We start from the raw sequence: 20,757 nt of genomic DNA on the forward strand, positions 1-20,757 counted from the left end.
AAAGGTAATACTTTTTTTTTCTGGTCTTAATTTGCATGTTACTGAGATGTATCAGAATGGTTAAAATAATTATTCCCACCAGGCGGTGCTATTGCACAACATCATGAATTATACTGGCTGACAGACACATCAAATTACAGTTAGGTGAAAGGTGTTGGATTAGACTTTCATAGGCTTGGAATTTTTTCCTTATCTGTGTTCAAAAGCAGGAAAAAATGAAGGACTAATTAAGATGAAAGCATTCCTATATGAAAAAAAATTAGTTAATGATTTTAACAATGTACTTTTACATGTGATATAGATGATTTTATCTCTGTTTCAGACGTTTAAATCCAGAATATCCAAGCCAGGGTCTGAATCCAAGAATATATTTAGAATTTTACTTACATATAGAAAATATGGAGTCTACATTTTTTGGCGGATATTGGCCCTAGTTCTTATCAAAGGCACATGCACACTTTTATGAAAACTGAATATAAGATGCAAATGTTTGCAAATCCCCATGCAATTTAAGGGACTAATTCCTAGATACAATAAACTAAATCAAACTTTGTACTGCTATATTTTTCCTCAACAGTACATTCTAAAACACAAAAGCATTAATTTTGTGCTTGTGTTCTGGCTTCCTTGGTACACTGGCAACATGTTCAAGTGCCTGTATACCCTAAAACAAGATCATCTTTGATATGCACTGTAAACAAAAGGAAGCTACTGGAAGGGAAAATAAGATTTGAAATAAGTATTTCTGAAATACACAGAACATATTTGTCTCCAGGATGCAATCATTGTATGCCAATCTTAAGAATTTAGACCTTAATTTTGCAAATATTTATGTTAGGCTTATCTTTCAATACATGAGAAATGTTTACATTTGCTGTACATTAAGTGTATGTATGTTATTTCAGGATGAAGGACTGGGTTTTTAAATTACTCAGAAAGTCTCTATCTTGCCATGAAATATGTTTTTGATTTTAACATAGCGCCTTCTGTATTCTTTTTTCTGATTAAATCTTGTATCTACTTAGATTGTAAAGCATTTTTGGGAAAGAATCTGTATCTGCATGGAGCTTGACAATGCCTGGCATAATGTCCTAATACTGCAGGCTTTATTATAATATAAATAAGAGTAATAGCTCTGGAGAGCTACATCTACAAAGAGCTATGTAATTTACTTTTTTTTTGGATAAGTTATCCATTGTTTATGATTGTGATGACAGAAACAATTCTCCCTTTAAGTTTTCTTCAAACTCATTACTAATGCTACCAGATTACTAACTTTATATAATTTATGCACAATGGCGACTCAGTATGTGCCACCCCCTAAAAAAGAGTTTGTTTCTGCAGTGTGGGCATAGCTGAATCCTAGTAGGCTGGACTTGTCCAAGAGCAGCTACAGAGAAGTGGATAACAGCAGAGCAGATAACAGTAACAATGTTTTACCGAACTTTAATGAAGGTGTGCTTGGTAGTATCTAGGCATTCTGTAGATTCTTCTTGGCAAAACTTCTTTTGTCTTTACTAGGATTGCTTGAGTATGGCTAGTGGGACCAAGACTGTATTAAGGTGATGGAAGAAAACTGGATATAGCTGAAAGTTGCCCAAGAAGAATGGGAGGTCAAAAAGTCTCATGGTGGCTAGACATAGAACAATGCCAAAAATCTTCAAGTTTGTTATCAGTACTAATATTCAGTTAAATACTAAATTATATTCTAAGTATTAAATTAATACTGGAACTATCATATTATATGCAATCAAACTTTGTGTTGTGTGTGTTTCAAACACCTTTTAAAGACAATGCTACCTTCTTCTCTTCACCTCCCAGTCACCTTGCACCCTTGAGTATCTTCTCTCACCCTTGATTTCTTACATAAGATTAACAATTTTCCAGTCTTATATACAGTAGGAAGAGTATTAGTAAACTCGAGCTAACTAAAGTGAAGCTGTAGATGACAATTTATGGTTAAATCTTGATCTGCTAACCTTTTATTTAGCATGCATTAGCTAACTTGAAGTAAAAGCTTGCATTTTTTCCTAATGAAGGCATACCTGAAATTACTCATCTCTTGTTCTACAATTTCATCTGTCATTTTAGGCATTTTATTTGCCACATCTTACTGTAGCAAATATAAGAAAGTCCTGCATTGTAAATACTTTCCTGGATAGCTGCTCTAATGGCTGTGATTATTCAGATTTTTTTTTAGAATAGCGCCTCTCCACATTGTGTGCATGGGTTAGAGACAGAGGAAACCTAGTGCTCTGGGTAATATCAGCAATACTCTGGGCATTTAGCAGCTGCATATGGGAAAACATGCGATGACAAATATAAAAGACAGACTACCAAAAAAAAAAAGTCACTGGGAAAAGAAAAAAAAAACAAGAAAGGTGAAAAAAAAAGAATGGCCTCCCTTTCTGGTAATCTTTGGAGGAAGCAGAGATCATATGTTAGGAAAGCATCTGGCAAGAGTGTAAAATTAAATTTCTTCAAATAAACCAAATCCTCCTCTGGGAGGAAATTTACTCCATAGTAAATTTAATGTATAAATGTGACTGTTTCTTGGTGTTCTGTGATAGCTGAAGTGTTCTAATTTTTATAAAAGGGTACTTTTTCATGCTTGTATAACTCAGAAGTGCCTTGTCCATAACTTTATAATCAACTCTCTAAGCATTCTGCTTAAGATAAAATATTTTGAGAAAATAACAAGTAGGTGAAAATAATAGTAGAGACTAGAAAGGAGACCTGAATTTTGAAGACTGTATTTCTTGAAAAAAGAAATAGATAAAAATGTCTATTACATACTCTATTGAATACAGTAATAATAGGGATAATCTTGTCATTTCTTAAGTAACAGATGTCTAACCTTTTTTAATAATTTAAGAAAATCACTAAAAACCTTGCAATATATATTGTAAAAGTTGTGTCAGAAGCAGTGTTTCAAGCATCTATATGCTGTGAGAAAGGAGGATTTTTTCCTTTCCACCATGAGAGAAATTATTGGCTCAGATCCTTTCCTGTAAGGAAATCAGGGGAATATAATAAAGAGTCATAATTCAGTTCACTATGTAGTTGAATAGTAAGAGATAAACATGTATTTTGCTAGGGCACTTTAAATTCAAGGTTTCAATACACTCTAACTCAATGAGGAAGGAGAGCTGAATTTAGGGAGTGCTATACAATACCTGAGGTGTGCTGGAGTAGCTAGCAGCTGGAATTAATCTACAGCAGCAGAAGCTGCTAGGGCATTACTGTTTGTTTTTGCTTTAGCTGCTTACTCCATTTTGTATTGTATTTCACAAGTGCCTGCTAATACACTGCCTGGACTGAGAGACATTAATCATGGTGTCAAGCCAGTTTTGTAAACAAGGACCAAAGCTTTCATTTAAAGAGGAGAAAGAGAAAAGTAGGTAGATGAGAGTGGGAAAGGAAATGGTAGTCTGCACTGAGATGATATTCTGTATATGACCTATCTCTTGTCTTTCATGCAATTCTGTCTGGTTGCTGTGTTTGTATGCATTCCTTCAAAAAATTTGTACCTAATTGGCCGATCTTGAGCTTTTACTGAATTCCAGATGAACTGTGGCTCTTACTGAACAGTCTTAATATTTGTAGCATTATTATACCAAATACGTATAAAACTGATGTTCAGAATATGCCAAAGATCTGTGAGGAACTCTTTGACAAAATGTTTGACTGAAAATACCATTTGAAAAATCATGAAAATGTACAGGTTCAGATTAAACTTTCCTCAAAGGCTTATAAAGCTTAGGATAAAACTGTGAGTCAAAATCCAGTCAAAGGTCTGCTCGTCAGTCTGGGATTCCCATAGCTCAAATAACGGTTTTAGTAATTGTGCTTCTATGGTCCTGCTTTTTTGTTTCTTTGTTTTTTTTTTTTAATACCAAGAAAAAGATAAGAAAAAAAATCTTGGCTTCATTCTTATGTGAAACAATTTTTCTGAAAATCTCAAAAAAATGTGGGACAGGAGAACAGCTTCCTAAGCAGTGTAATACTGAGCACACAACATTAGAATTGAATTGCTTCCTGAACTGTTACCTGATAGGTAATGTTTAATAAAAAAAAATAATTAAAGACTACATAATAATGACTAATAGTCATTGTGGCATGGCTGTTTTAGAAAGAAATGAATCTCTCATATTTTTTCCGTTTTACTTCTAAGTGCCATGGAAATGTATTATTGTATAACATTGTTGATTAACACTTGTTTTAATTTCACCTCTAACAATTTCCTGAAAATTATGGGTGTATACACCTCTTTAGTGAAACATTTTGTTGCCTATTAAGTTCAATACCTTCCCACGTTACAAAACTAGAGTATGAACTGAACAAACTGTCAGCATATTTCTTCACACTTCAATTGTAGTAACATATGGCCATATACATATCTGTGAGTTCAACTGACTGGCAACTTTGCCCTTAATTTTCTGAAGTAGTCTAGATTCATGTGAGCTTTTTATTTTTTCCAGTACAGAACCTAAAACTGGATATGGTGTCCCAGAAATGACACTATGAACGTTGCATTGAGAACAGTTGCTTTTCTAGTCAAACCCCTTCTGTTTATACATCCTAATTAAGGCAGGGGCATTCTCTACAGCAAACTTGCACAACATCCTACAGTTTACATTGTAGGTGTTTGCTAACTAGGCTTCTTTTGACAGAGACATAGGAAGTAGCAGAAGTGCATGGGAAGTGCCAGAAATGTGAAAAGCAAATCCAGCACAGCTGGATTTGGAAGAGGATGTGTGCCTATACATACTGTTCTGTAGAACAACTTTGTAAGTGGTTTGCATGGCTCATATACTGAATTCTTCCTTCTCATGTTAACTGCCTTACGTTTCTCTCTCTGTTCTAGACATGGGCCTATCATTAAATTTTGGATTTTTTTTCAGTGTACTTGCTATAGTCTTTTTTTTCCAAGACAATGCTACCGTTTGTTTTAGCTGGTTCAGTTAAACCCTGAGAACAAATTTCTGAGGGTGGAAAGGGTTAACAGAGGCCCGATTCTTTTGAGATGCTTATAGTCACTCAAGGATGTGATATACGCCACATTTTTAAAATTGCGGCCCTAGGCAGCTAGCCTTCCCCTGCGCACGGGTTGAGGGAGATAACCGCAGCACGGCAGCGCTCCAGGTCTCCCCACATGGGCAGAATTTTCTGGAAATCTGGGAACACCTTTTGGTGATATTTCTGGCCTGGTGGAAGACATTGCAAAAACCATTCAAACCGCCGAGGAGAGCCCGGGCGCGCTCCGAGAAGCCGCGGCTCCCCAGCCCCCGCTTACCTCCGCCGCGCTGCCCGCAGAAACGCACCCCCGGCCGGGAGCACCTGGGCCGGGGGCTCGGCTGGGCGCCAGGGCGCCGGGCGAGGTGCCACGGGGGCTCCCCGCTCCGCCGGCGGTTGGTGCCGGCGGCTGTGAGGGGGGAGGCCCGGGGAGCCGCGCGCGCCGCGCTCCCCTCAGGCGCGCAACGGCCGCGGGGCGGGAAGCGGCGGCAGCGCGCGAGGCGGCCCCTCGCCCGCCCCTCGCTCACCTGAGGGAGCGCCCCCCGCGCGGCCCCTCCTCGGCGCGGCCGCGGCCCCGGCCCCGGCTCCGGCCCCGGCTCCTCCTCGGCGGCTCCCGGCGCCCCCTCCCTCGCAGGAGGGGGCGGGCAGTCGGCGCTCGGCTCCGGCTGCGAGCGCGCCCGGCCCGGGCGGGGCCGGCGGCGAGCGCGGCGCGAAGTTGACGGGGCGCCCGCGGCACAGGGCGAGGCGGCCCGGGACGGTGAGGAGAGCGGCGGCGGCGCGGGCAGGGGCAGGGGGCGGCGGGGGCTCCGGGCGCCGCGCGGGGACCCCGCGACGCCTGACTCTCCCCGTGGGCGCGCCGGGGGCCGGGTGGGCTCGGGGGGCTCCTGCCCGCGGCGGGGGGCGGTGGCGGCAGCGGCTCCGCGGCGCCGTCGCCTCCTTCCCCGAGACTCCAGCGGGAAGGTGCCGGCCCGGCCCGTGGCTTCAGGTGAGCGGAGCTGGGCCGCGCGCGCCCCCCGCGGGCCGGGCCGGGCCGGGCCGGGCCGGGCCGGGAGCCCCCCGGGGCGGCGGCGTGGGGGGCCGCCCGCCGCGCACATTCCTCCGGGGATTCCTGGCATTCCTCAGGCAGGGGCACCCTGACTTCTGCGACTCCCTTTTTATTAGCGTGGGCTTTCTGTTTTTTTGTTTGGGGTTTTTTTTGGCTTTTTTTTGCCAAAGGGCGTGTCCGCGCGCTGCGTGCTCGTTTTCCCAGGGAAGGCTCCGAGCGGCGCCTCGGCCATTTGCGCCTCCTCCCGGCTCGCTCGGCAGCGGGGGTGATTTGTCTCCCCCCCGTGCGATGACAACTTTGTGGGGAGATCAGGGCGGCGATAGAAGTTCTGCGGTGAATTTGGATAACCAGTTGACGGAAGAATAGTTGTTACAGCTTTTATGTTTCTCCTGTTTTTTTGCATGTGATTTCGCTTTACAGTCTGATTTCTTTTTTTCGGGACAGAATATAAAAAAAATCACTGCAATATGGTTGGAATAATTATCAAAGTAGAAATATTGGGAACCTACCCTTGAAGGTGGTTTTATATATCTGAATATCTGCATTGTGTTTGACTTGCGCACACTCATGTAAGATTGACTATCAAACCTTCGTAGCGTGACAAAGATGATTTCTGTAGATGAATCAGAAAACCCCTAGGATATAATGATTTGTGGTATACCTATATAAATTTGGCAGATTCAGTGTCTGATGTTTATTCTGACAACGAACCCTGTCACATACCTCATATTTAAGCTTTTCTCAATAGAGCTGGTTTTAACAGAACTTTGAAAGTTTTGTAAAAGTGTAATTAAGATGGCAAAACCAAATCACGGGTAACCTTTTCGTGGTGGTTTGTGAAAAATCATTTGACTAGCAAGAATAATCATTAAAAAATTATATTTTCTAGAAATGTCATTGAATTGCCTCATCTTTTTTTCCCCGTGCTAGACCCAGAATAAATTCCACTATATGCGTAATGTATACTATGGTGATTGCTGATTAATATAAAAGTATACAAAGTCGCTAGTAGGTTTTTATATTAGAGTGCAATTTTGCCGTCAGACTTTTTGTTTCTTTTGAAAAGATTATAAATGAAAATTAAAACTTTTAATACAGTATTGGAGTGTGCCGTTAGTGTGGTAAGCAGCATATTACGTGAAGAAGTCTATCATATTAAGAAAGGCAATCTGTTTAACAAACTTGATACGAACTAAACAAAAAAGTCAGTGATTCAGATTAAAAGTTTTATGAAAGAATTGATATCTTTACATGTATACATGTATGTATTTAATATTTAGTGTTGTTTTTCAAATGTATTAATCATTGGAAAAGCTCCTGGAATTGCAGATGACATTAACTGTTTCCAAACTCCACTTCAATGCAAATACACACTGGAGGGAATTGTTTTAGTGAATGTCAGTAACCTTATAATAGCAATGAAAAGGGAGGGGTAATCACTGCTAACTTCTTTGCTTACAGAATTTGTGGTGCTCTCCCAAAGAGACTGTGTTCTCCATGGGTGTGTGTAACACAACTGTTTTTGTTCTCAGCATCTGACTTGATTGCTTTATGCTTGTTCTAAATCTAATAAATGTCACGACTGTTTAGGCTGCCTGAATTGTCTCCAAGCAATTGAGCATTTTTTAATTTCTGCTAACTGCACTTTTAGATTCTCATTGTCACTAGTAAAATGTCGGAGAAGGCACTTAGATTTCCCTTCACAGGGTATATACGGAGGGTGTGGAATTTAGTTTTCTGCAAACCTGGTCTGTGGTGCAGTTATGGATCCTGTGTAAAGAATTTTACCTCAATAAAAGGATGGTAAAACAGAAAAAAAGAATGGGTGACAGTATGCTTCTGTTCCTTCTTCTGTCATGTATTGCGTAATAGGAAGTTGATATTTCTCGGGGTACTGGTGAAACTGGTTTGTCTAGTGTCTGCAGTGTCATCTGAAATGTGTAGGTGAAATGGCATGACCTTAAATATTTAAATCTTTTGTCGTGCAGCAATGAGAGATGAGTGTTTTTGCAACGGTTTGTTGCAAGGCGTCCATTCAGCCTGCATCATGGTGGGCAAGTTATTATTTAAAAATAGCTACCCTGTGTATTTTTGGGTAATTCTGTTGATGTCAGAAGTTAACTGAAAATAGACTGGTGTAGTTTCTGCAGCTTGAGGTTTAACCATTTCTGCTTTTTGAAGTTATACACATGAGGATGATGTTGTCTTTATTACCTGGTCCTTTCTTTCACTGGGATGATAACCTGAAAATGTCTGTATTATTATCAAGCACATAAGCCTGATGATGCAAAATGATTTGCAATCCAGGTTGGTGCCTACTTGTGTTGCTGGAGAGGATTTAGCAAGAATCTGGTCAAGATCACTGATGCCAACAGCTTTCTGAAAAACGGCAATGAAAAGTAAAAAGATAGACTAGTTTCTTCACTTCTGCAGCCTGTCTATGCAATTCTGAACAGCAGCAGAAATTTTGGAGTTACATACTGCCTTTGTATTCAGATGAAGTAGACTTAGAAGTATATGTCCTTCTTCTTCTTCTCCCCCTCCTCTCTGCCCTGCATCCCCTTCCTTTTTTTGGTGGGAGGAGGTTATCTTCACAGTTCAGTGACATGGTTCACAACCGGGCTTTACAAAGAGCTGCCTCTGCACAGTATAGGGAGGAAGAAGAACTACATCATGAATGGCCAGGATGAGGTGAAGATGTTAGACTTTCTCTAGTTTTGCTGCTGAAGCCATGATCTCAACAAACTGCATCCCGAAGGAGACAGTAGTCTTAACTCATCCTCAGCTTATGTTTGGCAGTTTACATGTTTTTTCGTAAGTCTTGAAGGCTGTGTTGGTAGTAAATGCTAAAGAAAAATTGTTTATGTGTTTTCTGTCCTCCTTTGGCAAAAGGATGTTTCTAACCCCGTTGGAGAATGTCATCTTATCAGGCTGTTGCATGAGAGAAGGTATTTTGTGTGCTCAGAGTGACTGTTTCAGACATGTTTATCTGGAAACATTAACACATTTCAGAAACTATTTTGGCCTTGCCTCTCTGAGTGGAGTTAAATCTAAATGGTAATATTTTTCAGTATGGCTGAGTATGACAATTTAATGTTTAAACCTGAGGAATTAACAAGCTAGGAATGCATGGGTTGAAGATTTAGTGAAGTGGTAGTCATGGAGTCACCACTGTTTGGGATTAGAGCTCAGTGCATTTGCTGTGACCTTGTACCATCTCTGCCAACAGAGCTGGCAGCCTTCTTGAAGAAATTTATCCAAGTGTAGGAGTAATACAAAAACTTCTGTTTTATGTGAAATAGAACGAATGACAAAATCCATAGCCAAACATTTTAAATATCTAGTATAGTTTTTCCATGTATGCCTTTAATTAAATTTTTAGCCAAGATGAACTCTGTTTTTTAAAATAAGTTGTTCCATCTTTTGTATTTCTGAGATACATTAACCAGACAGTATCAAATCTAAAATGGATATTCTGTAGTACCTTTTTCAGTGCTTGATTTTGGTGAAGTCAGCAGCGAGGAATAATGGTGATGAGAGAAACTTCTTAGAAAGCACTTTCACTTAAAAGCCATCATCAAGATTGGTAAGGCTGGAACATGCCTGAATTATTAGCACAGCTGCCCCTTTCTGCAAGGGTGCCCATGCTTTGCCAGGCAGGCGTTTTAGGTGTAATTAATATTCAAGTGACCACATGACTCTCAGCAGTCTGAGCGTGACAGGAGTTTGACTTCAGGCATTTGCAGAACTGAAGAATTATTAAGTTTTAGGTAAATAACATGCACCATTTTAATGTAGTTAAAAGTGTTGATTTTAAAACTGTGTAAATATACTATGAAAATGAGACTTGCTGGCTCAGCTGCTCATGCTTACACATTCATTCATACATGTATGTGTGTATATGTATTTCTGTGTGTGTGTATGTGCATGTGCATGTGCGCATACACTCTTGCAGAAGTCTTGTAAGTACTTACCAGCCATTAGGAATGTTTCAGCCCTATTTTAAATTATACTGAAAGAGGTTTTTGAGAGCTACTGAAGTTTATTGAAGGGGAAAAATGTATTTTATTCACATAAAAGCATTCAAAATTAAAAGTGGAAAATGAATTGTGATCTATCTCAACATAAAGCATAATGCACAAAGGGGTAAATTTTCAGGTTTTATATGGGTATGGGGGAGTGCTTTCAGTGATTCTAGCTCAGAATATGTTGTTAGGCCTTGCTGAAGCTGTCGATGGGTTGAGATATGCCTTCATACAGTCATTTGCACATCATTAGCTGTTACACCCAGAGAACAAATGTCTGGTTCCTGTAACTGGTCCAGCAGTAGGAGCCTTTGTTTGCGAGAACAATTGGGATGTAATGTTACATTATAATTCCACAAGCACTTTAAGCCTCATAAAGAAGCAGTCCCATCTCTCTCATTTCCCCCCAGCCATTATGCTATTCCAGCCTGAGGGTGAGAAGAGTGGTAGCTTGTGGAGCTGGCTAAACTTGCGCTCAGTGTGCAAGGAGGGTCCACGCTAGGCAGCCTTGGCTGCGCGGGCTTGGTAAGGGCTTCCCAGTGCTGCCTCTCCTGGTGGACCCTGTGAAGCTCCTTTCCTCTGTGGAGTATCTGGCCTCTGCTCTCTACCAGCCTATGCCTCCCAGACTGAATATGATGATATCATCTTGGTGTCTCATGGTGTCTGGGCTCAGGGCCCACGGCTCTGACTTCATATTTGAATTTAAAATGCATGGTTGAGTTAGTTGAAAGGAACTAGATGGGTGTGAAGCCAAGTGTTTAAAGAATACAATGATAATTAAGACCAAGCTTAACAATAGAAAAATTGGAGCCATAACCAGCTTGAATACATGTGAAGTTCTGACCCTGTCTTGGCTGTATAAATCTGACTCCTAAAGTCTATTTTACCTATAATTTTTATACTTAAATAGTTGCATTTCCTTAGAGATTAACCCTTCTTTTTCGTGTCTTCATATAGGTGTAATAATACACCTCACTCTCTACACACAGTTGTACTAATATAGTTCAATCTTATTTCTGTTTGGGAATAAACTACACTGGTATAATCAAGGTTACACTGACTGCATCTATTTTAGGTCAGTTGTGTTGCTTTACCTGTAATTAGTGTAGACAAGATTATATTTTTGTTGGGTGGAGATATTGTGTAGAAGGTCCAGTGATGTGTGACATCTAAAACCAAGGAATACTTTTTTTTTGAGTAGGTGAACATCATTTTAGATAATACTAAAAAGAATTTTGTGTCCTTGAAGTACTGGCAAAACTTCTTTAACAAAGGTGGCTCTAACTGCTTCCATTTCTTTGAGAAAGGCTTTCTAAAAGACTCTTTTTAACAAGCTTGAGATTTTTGCCACAACCTCTAAAACTATGCACAGGATACTCTTTATTTAAACAATAATGATATCATTGGGATGTATTACAATAATTTCCTTTGCAACCAAATGCAAAGTTTCTAATGCTGACAATTGGAGGAAAATGTAGTAAAACAACATAGAATCTCTTGTGGAGTAACTATAGTATTAGATGTTTGGGTACAAACCAGCTATTGTATTTAAAATCACAAGCTGCGTTTAGAACCTCTAAGTATCCTTGTGTCACTCAGTTGATGTTTCTGAATTTCTTCAGTAGAAATGAACATTTATGATTTGATAAACTGGAGGAGAATATATAAAATAAGAATTCCTCTTGGTGATTTTGTTGGTATGTTTTTCTTTCCATCTCTTTTGCAAGTTTGTCATAAAATGAAGGAAAAATTGAATGTGGTCAGATCATCTGTATATAATTAACCTTGGAGATAAATATTTACAAGGTTTTGTTGTTTGCTTGTTTTCCGAATTTGAAGTTTATAAATGCTGATTGTACTGCAATGGTGTCAGTATACTTAAAGTGCAAGTAGGTAACCCCAGTAGACTGGTTGCAGTGATACTGGCATAAAAGAGCTTGTACAGGTGTATATTACTCTCCTGTGAAAGATGGAGCAGTGTAGTGGTATGAGCATGCTTATACAGGTGTCTATGTCCACAGAAGACTTGAACCAATATAACGATTAAAAAAAAAAAAAAAAGCAACTCTCCATCCTCCTCCAGTGACTTAACTGTATACCACAGTATACATGGCCTGAATAGTGGAGGCAGATGACATGAATCGGTCTTTTAGAACTATATTACAGATACAGGTTGACTTCTGTGTTAGTAGAATTTTAATATGCCTTTAGTTTCCAATTGTGTCTTGTTTAGAATTTGGGAGAATCTAGAAATCCATTATTTTAATAAAGAAAAAGAGCTTTTTAACTAATGATACAAAGTATATATTTCAATGGAAATACAGTTTAATATATTGTGGAAGAAATGAGTTTTCTAAACATTTTTATGATTAACAAAAATTAAGGCTTTAATTTTCACCCAGTAAGCAAGGTCAGTAGGTAATGCTATATTGCATCTGAGAATAAATCCTGTAAAATTATGACTAGTTGAATTAATATATAGCAGGTTAAGAAAATGCGGTATATATTATGTCCTCGTCTTCAATTAAACTTTGACAATTTATGAGACCTGAGGATCTGCTAAGATGTCTTATTGTTGACTTACAGCCATTGAAACAGAATTTCCTTTTTGAAAAAAAAATGTAAATAAACTAACAAAACCTGTGAGCTGTCACACAGCTCAAGCATTTGGCTGATCTGTCACATACTTATATAGGACTAATGAGGTGTTTTGCATTTTGAGAGAGTGAGACTCCCTCACACGTGACATTTTTCAGTCGTCAGGAACATGAACCAAGCTGTAAGCCAAAGGAAGAGTAGTTTTAGGCCCAGCATTTGCTCTAACTGCTATTAATGTTTCCTTCCATTCCCAGTCTTCATTAACCACAACTCTCTTCCTATCCTTGAAGAGGTGACTATCAATCTTTTGTTTTATAGGTTGAGCATTTGAGTAAGGCTGTTTAATATTTGGGCAGAACTGAAACCAAAATCCTCATCTCTAAGGCAACAAATCCAAGACTCAACCACTTTGCTACACTGCTTTTCAGGAGAAGTTGATAAAATAGTTTGTGTAATCCATGCTAGCCTAAATGTGACCGTTTGCTTCCACTAATGGCTATGAAAGAAAAATGATATTTGGAGTTTTCATCCTTCAGGAAATTCTGACATATCATCCTTTGGTTGTTATCTGAAATCAGTATAAGAAATATGGGTCAGAGTTCCTGGCTGGACTTCATTTTTCATTATGCACCCAGAGCCATGTAATTACCGTATTTATTCACACCTTGGTCAAAGAAAAAACATGTTTTATTTATGGGAGGCATGGAACTATATGGATCCTGATGTGGATGCTGGAATTATTCCTTTCATAAGGAGATAATTGTTTGTTGCTGTTGTTGTTTTTTAATGTTTTAGGTCAGAAAAAGTGCAAAATATTCTGTTTTGGATTAAAAAAAACCTGAAATGAATGTTTCATTTTGACTTCACCCAACATTAAAAATTTTGAGAAAAAACAATATATTTTTATAGAAATTTTTGATTGTGCAGCAACTGCCTTTTTCAGTGGATTATCTGACCAGCTGTAAGTAGCTGGATCACATACACATGCTTTTTGTCACCCCATTTATTTGACCTTCCTTCCCAACCTCAGGCAGCCTTTTGCCCCAGTTTATGAATAATACATTTATAAATCTATTCTTTTGAAGAAATATAAGACTAGAACAGGATCAGTTCCCAATTACTTCCTTTGATGCCTTTCATGATCTCTTACTGGTCAATATGAGCTAGTGCAAGGGCTCAAGTTTGACTTGCACAAAGGACCTATCAACTGTACACCTAGGCTGAATTCTCCAGTCCGGAGCTCTCTTATCAATTTTCCATATTAGGGGTCAGGAAGTTAGCTATGGATCCGTTTTCTGGCTTTGTGATTCTTGTGGCTGTGGCGATTACTCAGGCAGCAGACTTCAGAGTTGGTGACAGAAAAGCAACTGGTACCAGAAACATGAATAAGTAATGCTGGGGTACCTGATAACAAGTGAAGGGATCACAAACAACCCAGGGGACTTACTGGCCAAGAAAAGTAGTAGATGAGAGCTGCACATTCCTAATTTGTTGTGCAGACTACATGGTGAGTCTGCAATTTGTGATTTAGTACTCTAGAGGGGTTCTGCGTGGTGCAAGCGTGCATTGTACCAATTCTTGGGAGTCTTGTGGAGCACATGTGAGGGCACTGCAGCTGCACTTGAAGTAGTTTCCTTCCTGGGGGAACCAGGTTAAACATGGCATAACCTCAGTGACCGGCTAGAGTGCCCATGTGCAATGTGGATGCAAGGTCCTCTAGCATTTACTTCTCTACACAGACACCACGGACACCCTGAACCAACAACTGGTATGAACTTCTTTGCTGGTAATGGTGAAATGTGAGTCTGCAGTCCTGGGGGCCATAAAGGATGGCAGCAGATCAAGCACTGTTTTTTCTCTCCTTGCATGGAACCTCTAAGGAGTGTAGATGCATGCAGGGACTGCATGAGGATGGACTCTATCTAAGGTGGTAGATGGGATTTCAGCACCCAGTTTAGAATAGTTTGTTCATTTCATTTATATATAGCATTTTGGAAGAATATAAATTACTGTATTGCTTTGAAATATGTAGGATTTATTCTGTCTGTGTCTTCAAGGCTGAAAAGATACCTTGATTTGATCTCTCATGCCTGTGTGATGCCAAGTATAAGTCTTTGTGGTATAATGCTTGCACTTTTTTGGAGTTGTGAGTAATGTATGTCATATGGCTTGGGTTCCCAGCAGCTCATGATTTTTCAAGCATGGAATTTGTCAAGTGTTTTTCATTCCAATAGGTAGGAAAAAGAGGTGGAACATAAAGCCTTCTGGCTTCTTGTAAATGGAGTGAATATATTAAAGCTCAGTGGTCTGTTTTCCAGTTCTTCATTAATAGAATCTTTAGCTAGGTCTTTGATGCTGTCATCAGAAAAGTTGACTAAGCATAAAATAATTCTCTCTCAGGTTCATTTTATTCCACAGCTGCCTGCCAGAGGCCCCCATACTGAGTTATTATGTGATATATTGCAGAAAATTCTCTGGGTAGGCCTTCTGAAACTCTTCAATTTTGACCATTAGGAAGCGAATGATAGTTTACAGACTGTTAGTATAGGGACAAAAAGAAACTGATCTGGAAGTTTTCTTGTGTTCTGTAGCTGTCATGATTTGCTTTCTAGCAATTGCAGGGAGTGGCTTCTAGATATCATATATATAATTTTATAAAGACTGAAAATATGCTTCAAGTGAAAAAAAAAACTTAATTGGGGAAAAGGAACATCTTGGAAAGATGGCGAGCTTGTCATTTCAGAGGACTGTCTATTGCTGGATATTGTCAGCTTGCATCATGACTCTGTTTCACCTATGCCATTTTACAGACACATACCTAGAGCTTTCAAATTTCACTTTTCTCTATTCCGCTCTCCTGTAAACAGAAGATCAAGTGAACTCAGCTGCCCAGAGCCATCCTCCATATAGATTAAAAGGAAAAGACAGCAGCCAAACCCATTTTCCCATTGCAGAACCCTCCGATTGTAGGTAGGGTTGACAGTAATGCAGCTTTCCCTCATGCTTGCAAGGCGTATTTGTGAGATTGTGTTCTACCAAGTGTAAAAACATTACAGCATTTGGTCTTTCCATGAATTATCTTCTGTTTCCTTTTCTCTGCCCTCATAGCATGCAAGTTTTCCTTCCTCTTCTCTCCTGAAGTTGTTTCCTGTGCTTTTTTTTCCACAGCACTATCGTTTATTATTGACCTAACACCCGGGTTGTCTTTCTGCGATGTAGCTGCTGCTTTTTGAATAGTCAGCTGCACAGAGAATCTCTTATTTAGCTTGGAGAGCAAGCTCAATTTTATGTAAAGTTGGAAGACAGGTTTTATAGTTTCTTCCTGACATTTTGCTGTGCATGTGTGAAAAACCTGGAGTAAACATCCATAAATTGTTACATCCCTTTTTTTAAAAAAAACATATGGATAAAGCTGTGTAAGCTTAAATTTTTCTATATCATTCTACAACTTTCACATTCTTTTTCATCAGTCCAAGAGCAAGAATTAGATGAAGAGCTAAATAAAGTGAGGGCAAGGGCATTGGATTAAATTAATAGCAGGCAAAGAGAACAGATATTTATGCATTGTTAATGTATGAATTTGGAAGGTTACTGACTATTAGATGAGTGAAATTCTGAAAGAGCCTTAAAAGAGGAGTGTGTGGGTGGAGATGTAACAAGTTTTTTAAGATTTTAAGTTAGCGCTGCATAGACTTACATGCAATGTTGTGTGGAGTTCTCTTTGATAGCAGGAGGCCTATGGGTCCTAAATGTGTTCCTAAATAGCATTCTGTCAGCTTTACAAAGCCATCTGACATTTAAATGCCATAGATGAGTTTTAAAAGTTAACAGTAGTTTTGTCCACCTGTCAAAATTAGATTATTCAAATCCTGTACCTTAGGGCATTCGTTGATAGCAAGTATATCAATTGATTAATATGAAAGACAAGAAGGAATACGTACTCCTAAATCATCACTCCATGAATATATCAATTGTGTCTCTTCTTTCATATTTCTCAGCAGTGCCAAATAAAATCTTCTGTCACAGATGGGATAATCTACTTTCAGAGGTGGAAATCTGCACTTAATGGGTTAGAAATCTAATCCAGTATAGTAAGTCCAGTTTTAAGGCACTGATTAAGTAGTATTGGCAGTGAATTTTTTCATCTTTTTGTGTGTGGGTTAGTAGTAACTTGCATAGAATGAAAATGTGATTTGATCAGTTAGCCTTTAGCAGCTTGAAAATTTTGGAATTACACAAATTCTGAAAGATACTGGTATGCTCTAATCTTGCTTTACTGAAGAATCTTTGCCTGGTTCAGTCTTAGGAGTTTCAGGATTATGATATTGGATACAAAGGAGTTTCTATTTTTCTGTCATCAAGAGATGATCATCCTAGTACAATGGAAAAAACTGGAAAAGCGAGATTCTTTGTATTTTTCCATATTTCTATATGTGCGAGAGGGCTGATGCGCTTACTAGATATATGCTAAGGAATATATACGTATGTGTAAGCCAATGCCTATGAAGGATCTGTGGCTCAAGGAGGAGGCAAGCGAATATATCTGCTAGTGCCCCCAAATGCTGGTCAACACCTTTGCCTATACGGTATTGCAGGAGCCCTGGCTATCCGGCACTAGGAAAACTAGTCAGCCCCTGTGCTGGAAGCAAAAAAAGTGCAGGGTGCTTTACTGTGGATGTGTTAGAGGCACTCTTGGTAATGAGTGTGCATGAGGCAGGGGACAGGTGAGCAAGCTGCATATGCTAAGCATGGGATTTGGAAAGCCGTGTTTTTGGATAAGTCTGGCTTATAGATTTGGCTAAGGAAGAGCTGTCACTGATGAGTGGCTGCAATTCCCTGCCTCTCTGATACTGTAGTGTTCGGAGTGCTGCAGAGCTGCCAGGGAGAAGGGACGTCTCTGGGACAGGAATATGTTTCTCAAAGGCACTCTTTTCTGCTTTTGTTGGCAAGGAGAGCAGTAGGGTTTCCAAATTACAGGGGTTTTCTTTCTTGTAAGGCAAGATTTCAAATAACTACTGGTAGCTAACTTTTAAATAGGTGATAGCAGCTGTGAAAGGACATGTTTTGCAGGCATTTAAAAATGTTTTTGACCTGTTAAACCTTCAGTGTTCCACTCCCATGGTAGTTTGTAAAGTATCATATCACAACTGAAGAACAAACTGTTAGAGAATAATATGCCTTGCAATGTAGAGTACTGGATTTTCAGACATGAGACCCTCTCCTGAGAAGTTCTTTTTATATATTAAAAAAAGTCATAGTTTCTATTTTTGGCCAAAATAATTTGTTAAGAAAAATGAAGCCACTTCTGAGTAGTGATAAAATGTGGGACTTTCATATGCACTGGAGGCCAATATTTTTTTTACAGAATGAGGGTTTAAGGCCCTTTATGAAGGCTATTTTGAAAAGAAATGCTCAAACCCAAATGCCTGAACAGCTTTCTGTGCCAATCTTTTTGTTTGCAGGAGTGCTTAAAGGTTTCTGTCCTCTGAAAATGGGGCTAAAACACAAATTCAGTTTGGGATTTTGTGATTGGTCTCAGACTGGTCTGAGTCCATTTTGCTGCCAAAGTAGATGATCCCAGTATCTCCTGGTGCCCTACTCGCTGATCTGATAGAAAACTGCCCATTTTTTGCTGGATCAGTAAAGGTGATCTGGGTTGCCATGTGGCTGCACAGTGGCTGGCGCTATCACTGAAGGAGCAGGGGGAATGTGCAGCTGAGAGCAGTGGGGTGCCAGAACTATGGCTTTCAGTGGCAGCATGTTGTGGCCTGTGGTGTTTGAAGATGATTGGGAAAATGATAAGTTGAAGTAAAGTATCATTCAAACCAACACATTCTGAATTTTTAAGCAACTTGATCTGGTAACCTAATGAAGCAGTGGGTGTGATCGTGCAGGAACTGCACACAATTTTCACTGGGTTTCAAAGCAAGGAAGGGCCTCGTATGTGTGTATAGATACAAAGACCTGCAAGCTCAGGCTGAATCGATGGAAAACTCATTTCTGATGTCTGTTTCTTTCAGCTCTTGCCAGTCTTCAGGGAGGTATTTGATTGAAAATGACCTTTTTGTTGAAATTTCAAAAAAGTGTAGGCATCCAGGGAATATCCTCTCCAATGATACCTGTAGAACTGTGTTACCTAGTGGAGCAAATTTGCTTCACTTGTGTCTGACTAGGTTACCTGGATCTTTAATTCTGTCTTCTTTAAAACTTCCTTGAGATAATGGCTGGATTTACTGAGTTTGGTGATTAGTAAGTCCAGCTGCTTAAGTTAATAACATGTAACTGTAGAAAGTCAGGCTCTTTCTTTTTCTGGACTGTTCTCAAGTTTTCAGGTGAAACTTTGTTGCTCAGTAAAATTTGGCTTGCTGTGAACAGCAGATAAGGTTACCAATCAGAAGATGACAACATACCTTCTTTGTTCTAAATTGCAGCTGAACTTTCATCTCAAAGATATTGGTGATTGTATGTCCTTGACTATAAATATTCTCTATCATTTTAGCAAATGGAATATTTTCAAAAGAAAATAATTTGTTAAAGTAGTTATTTCTTATGTCCTGCTTAATTGGTACAAGCTGTTGTGCTAACATCTACTTCACAAATAGGAGATAAAAATTGGTTTTACAAAATAATAGAAAGACTGTCTTTTATCTAATTAAGAATTTTTGCAGAATCACTGCTTCTGTATTTTCTGAAAATCATGTCTCTTTTTTTTAAACTTTTTTGAGACTGCAAATAAAATTACTAAAAAGATTCTACTACTTAAAAGTAGTTAGTATGGCAGAAATCCCAATGTTTGAATTTGTCTCCTTCTGTTAAAAAAGGCTTCTTCCTTTAACAAGTAACTACAAGGAGACAATAAGCAGCCCCACAAATAGGGAAAATCTCTTCTTAACTACTGTTAAATTATCTAACCTCTTTTCATAAGCTTAATAGTAAACAAACTGTTCTCTCATAACATTTGAGGGCTGCAGCAGACTTAAAGAGGATTAAAAGCAGACAGTTGCAGCTGCCAGTACACCCAGCTGCCAGCTCCTCCCCTTTGTCACATGTCAGAATTTAAGTCATTTTTAGTATGGAAAACGAGGCTGATAGTTTGCATTTACCTTAGTGTGCCAGGCTGCAAATTTTGGTGGCTGAAATGTAGACTCATGAATGATTCAGATGCCCCCATTTTTGAGATGGTGACATCTGTCCGAGGAGTAGGGCAGACAGATGGGAGAGTAATAGCTTCAGGCTCTCATCTTAATCTGTTGCTGCATGCCTGGCAAAGCCTGAGATGCAGACTGTATAATGTGTGCATAAAAATATGAATGTAACTGTAATTAAACAGTTATTAGTTTTTCTTAATAAAAATTTATAATTTTCATATATTGTAAAAAAGGCACTTTGGTAATATCTAGTTTGTGGGATGTTACCTACTGTGGCTTGACATCTAACAAAATATGAAGTCTAAGTAAAGCCTCCAAATATTTGAATGGCAGGACCAGTACACATTTTCTGAACCACAGTGGTTTTTCATGTCTTGATTTTTGGTCTGTTCAGTTTTAATAGCAGTATATCAGTATATTTAATAGCAATATATCAGTCAACATAATAAGTTGTCCAACATATCATTATGATATGGACTTATTTCTTGTGTTTGAAAGTACATACTCTATTTCTGCTGTAGTGCTCTTATCCAGTAAAAATTCTGTAATAGGTCTGAGTTGAAAATGTAAAAGGTCTATAAATACGGGAAAAAAAGAACAACCCTAGAATTAGTTCAAAGCTTCCTCTTTTAAATCTTTGTTTTTTTTCCCCAGATATGTTGATTTCTGTAGTGCTAATGCTTAAGTGAGTGGTATACAGGAAAGACATTTGGGGATGAGGGCATGGAGAACACCTGAAGATACAAGAAGCAGTGTGGTAGTATGGGACAGAGTGTATCTGTAGAAAGTTCAGTGGTGAAATAGTTGATAACAAATACATATTTTAAAAATCAAAATTATGAATGCATATTCTTTTCTACTCACTGGTTTTGGGCTATGATGATGCCTAGCTAGAACTGAGTGCATCTTTTTGCATTCAGACTGA

The 20,757-nt window shown here is 39.1% G+C and overlaps 1 protein-coding gene across 3 annotated transcripts in view; it reads left to right on the forward strand.

Annotated features, from left to right (window-relative positions):
* Positions 1-5,744: 5,744 nt before the first annotated feature.
* Positions 5,745-20,757, forward strand: part of CGNL1 (cingulin like 1) — a 72,618-nt gene continuing 57,605 nt past the window's right edge. Inside the window, exon 1 of one of the 3 annotated variants that reach the window (XM_067305609.1) lies at positions 5,745-5,773. The gene's annotated coding sequence lies outside the window, so the exon portion shown is untranslated. The remainder of the gene's footprint in view (positions 5,774-20,757) is intronic. The other 2 variants (XM_067305608.1, XM_067305607.1) reach the window with 2 other exon arrangements.

Source organism: Apteryx mantelli, chromosome 15, assembly GCF_036417845.1.
Source record: "Apteryx mantelli isolate bAptMan1 chromosome 15, bAptMan1.hap1, whole genome shotgun sequence".
In the NCBI taxonomy this organism is placed as follows: Eukaryota; Metazoa; Chordata; class Aves; order Apterygiformes; family Apterygidae; genus Apteryx; species Apteryx mantelli.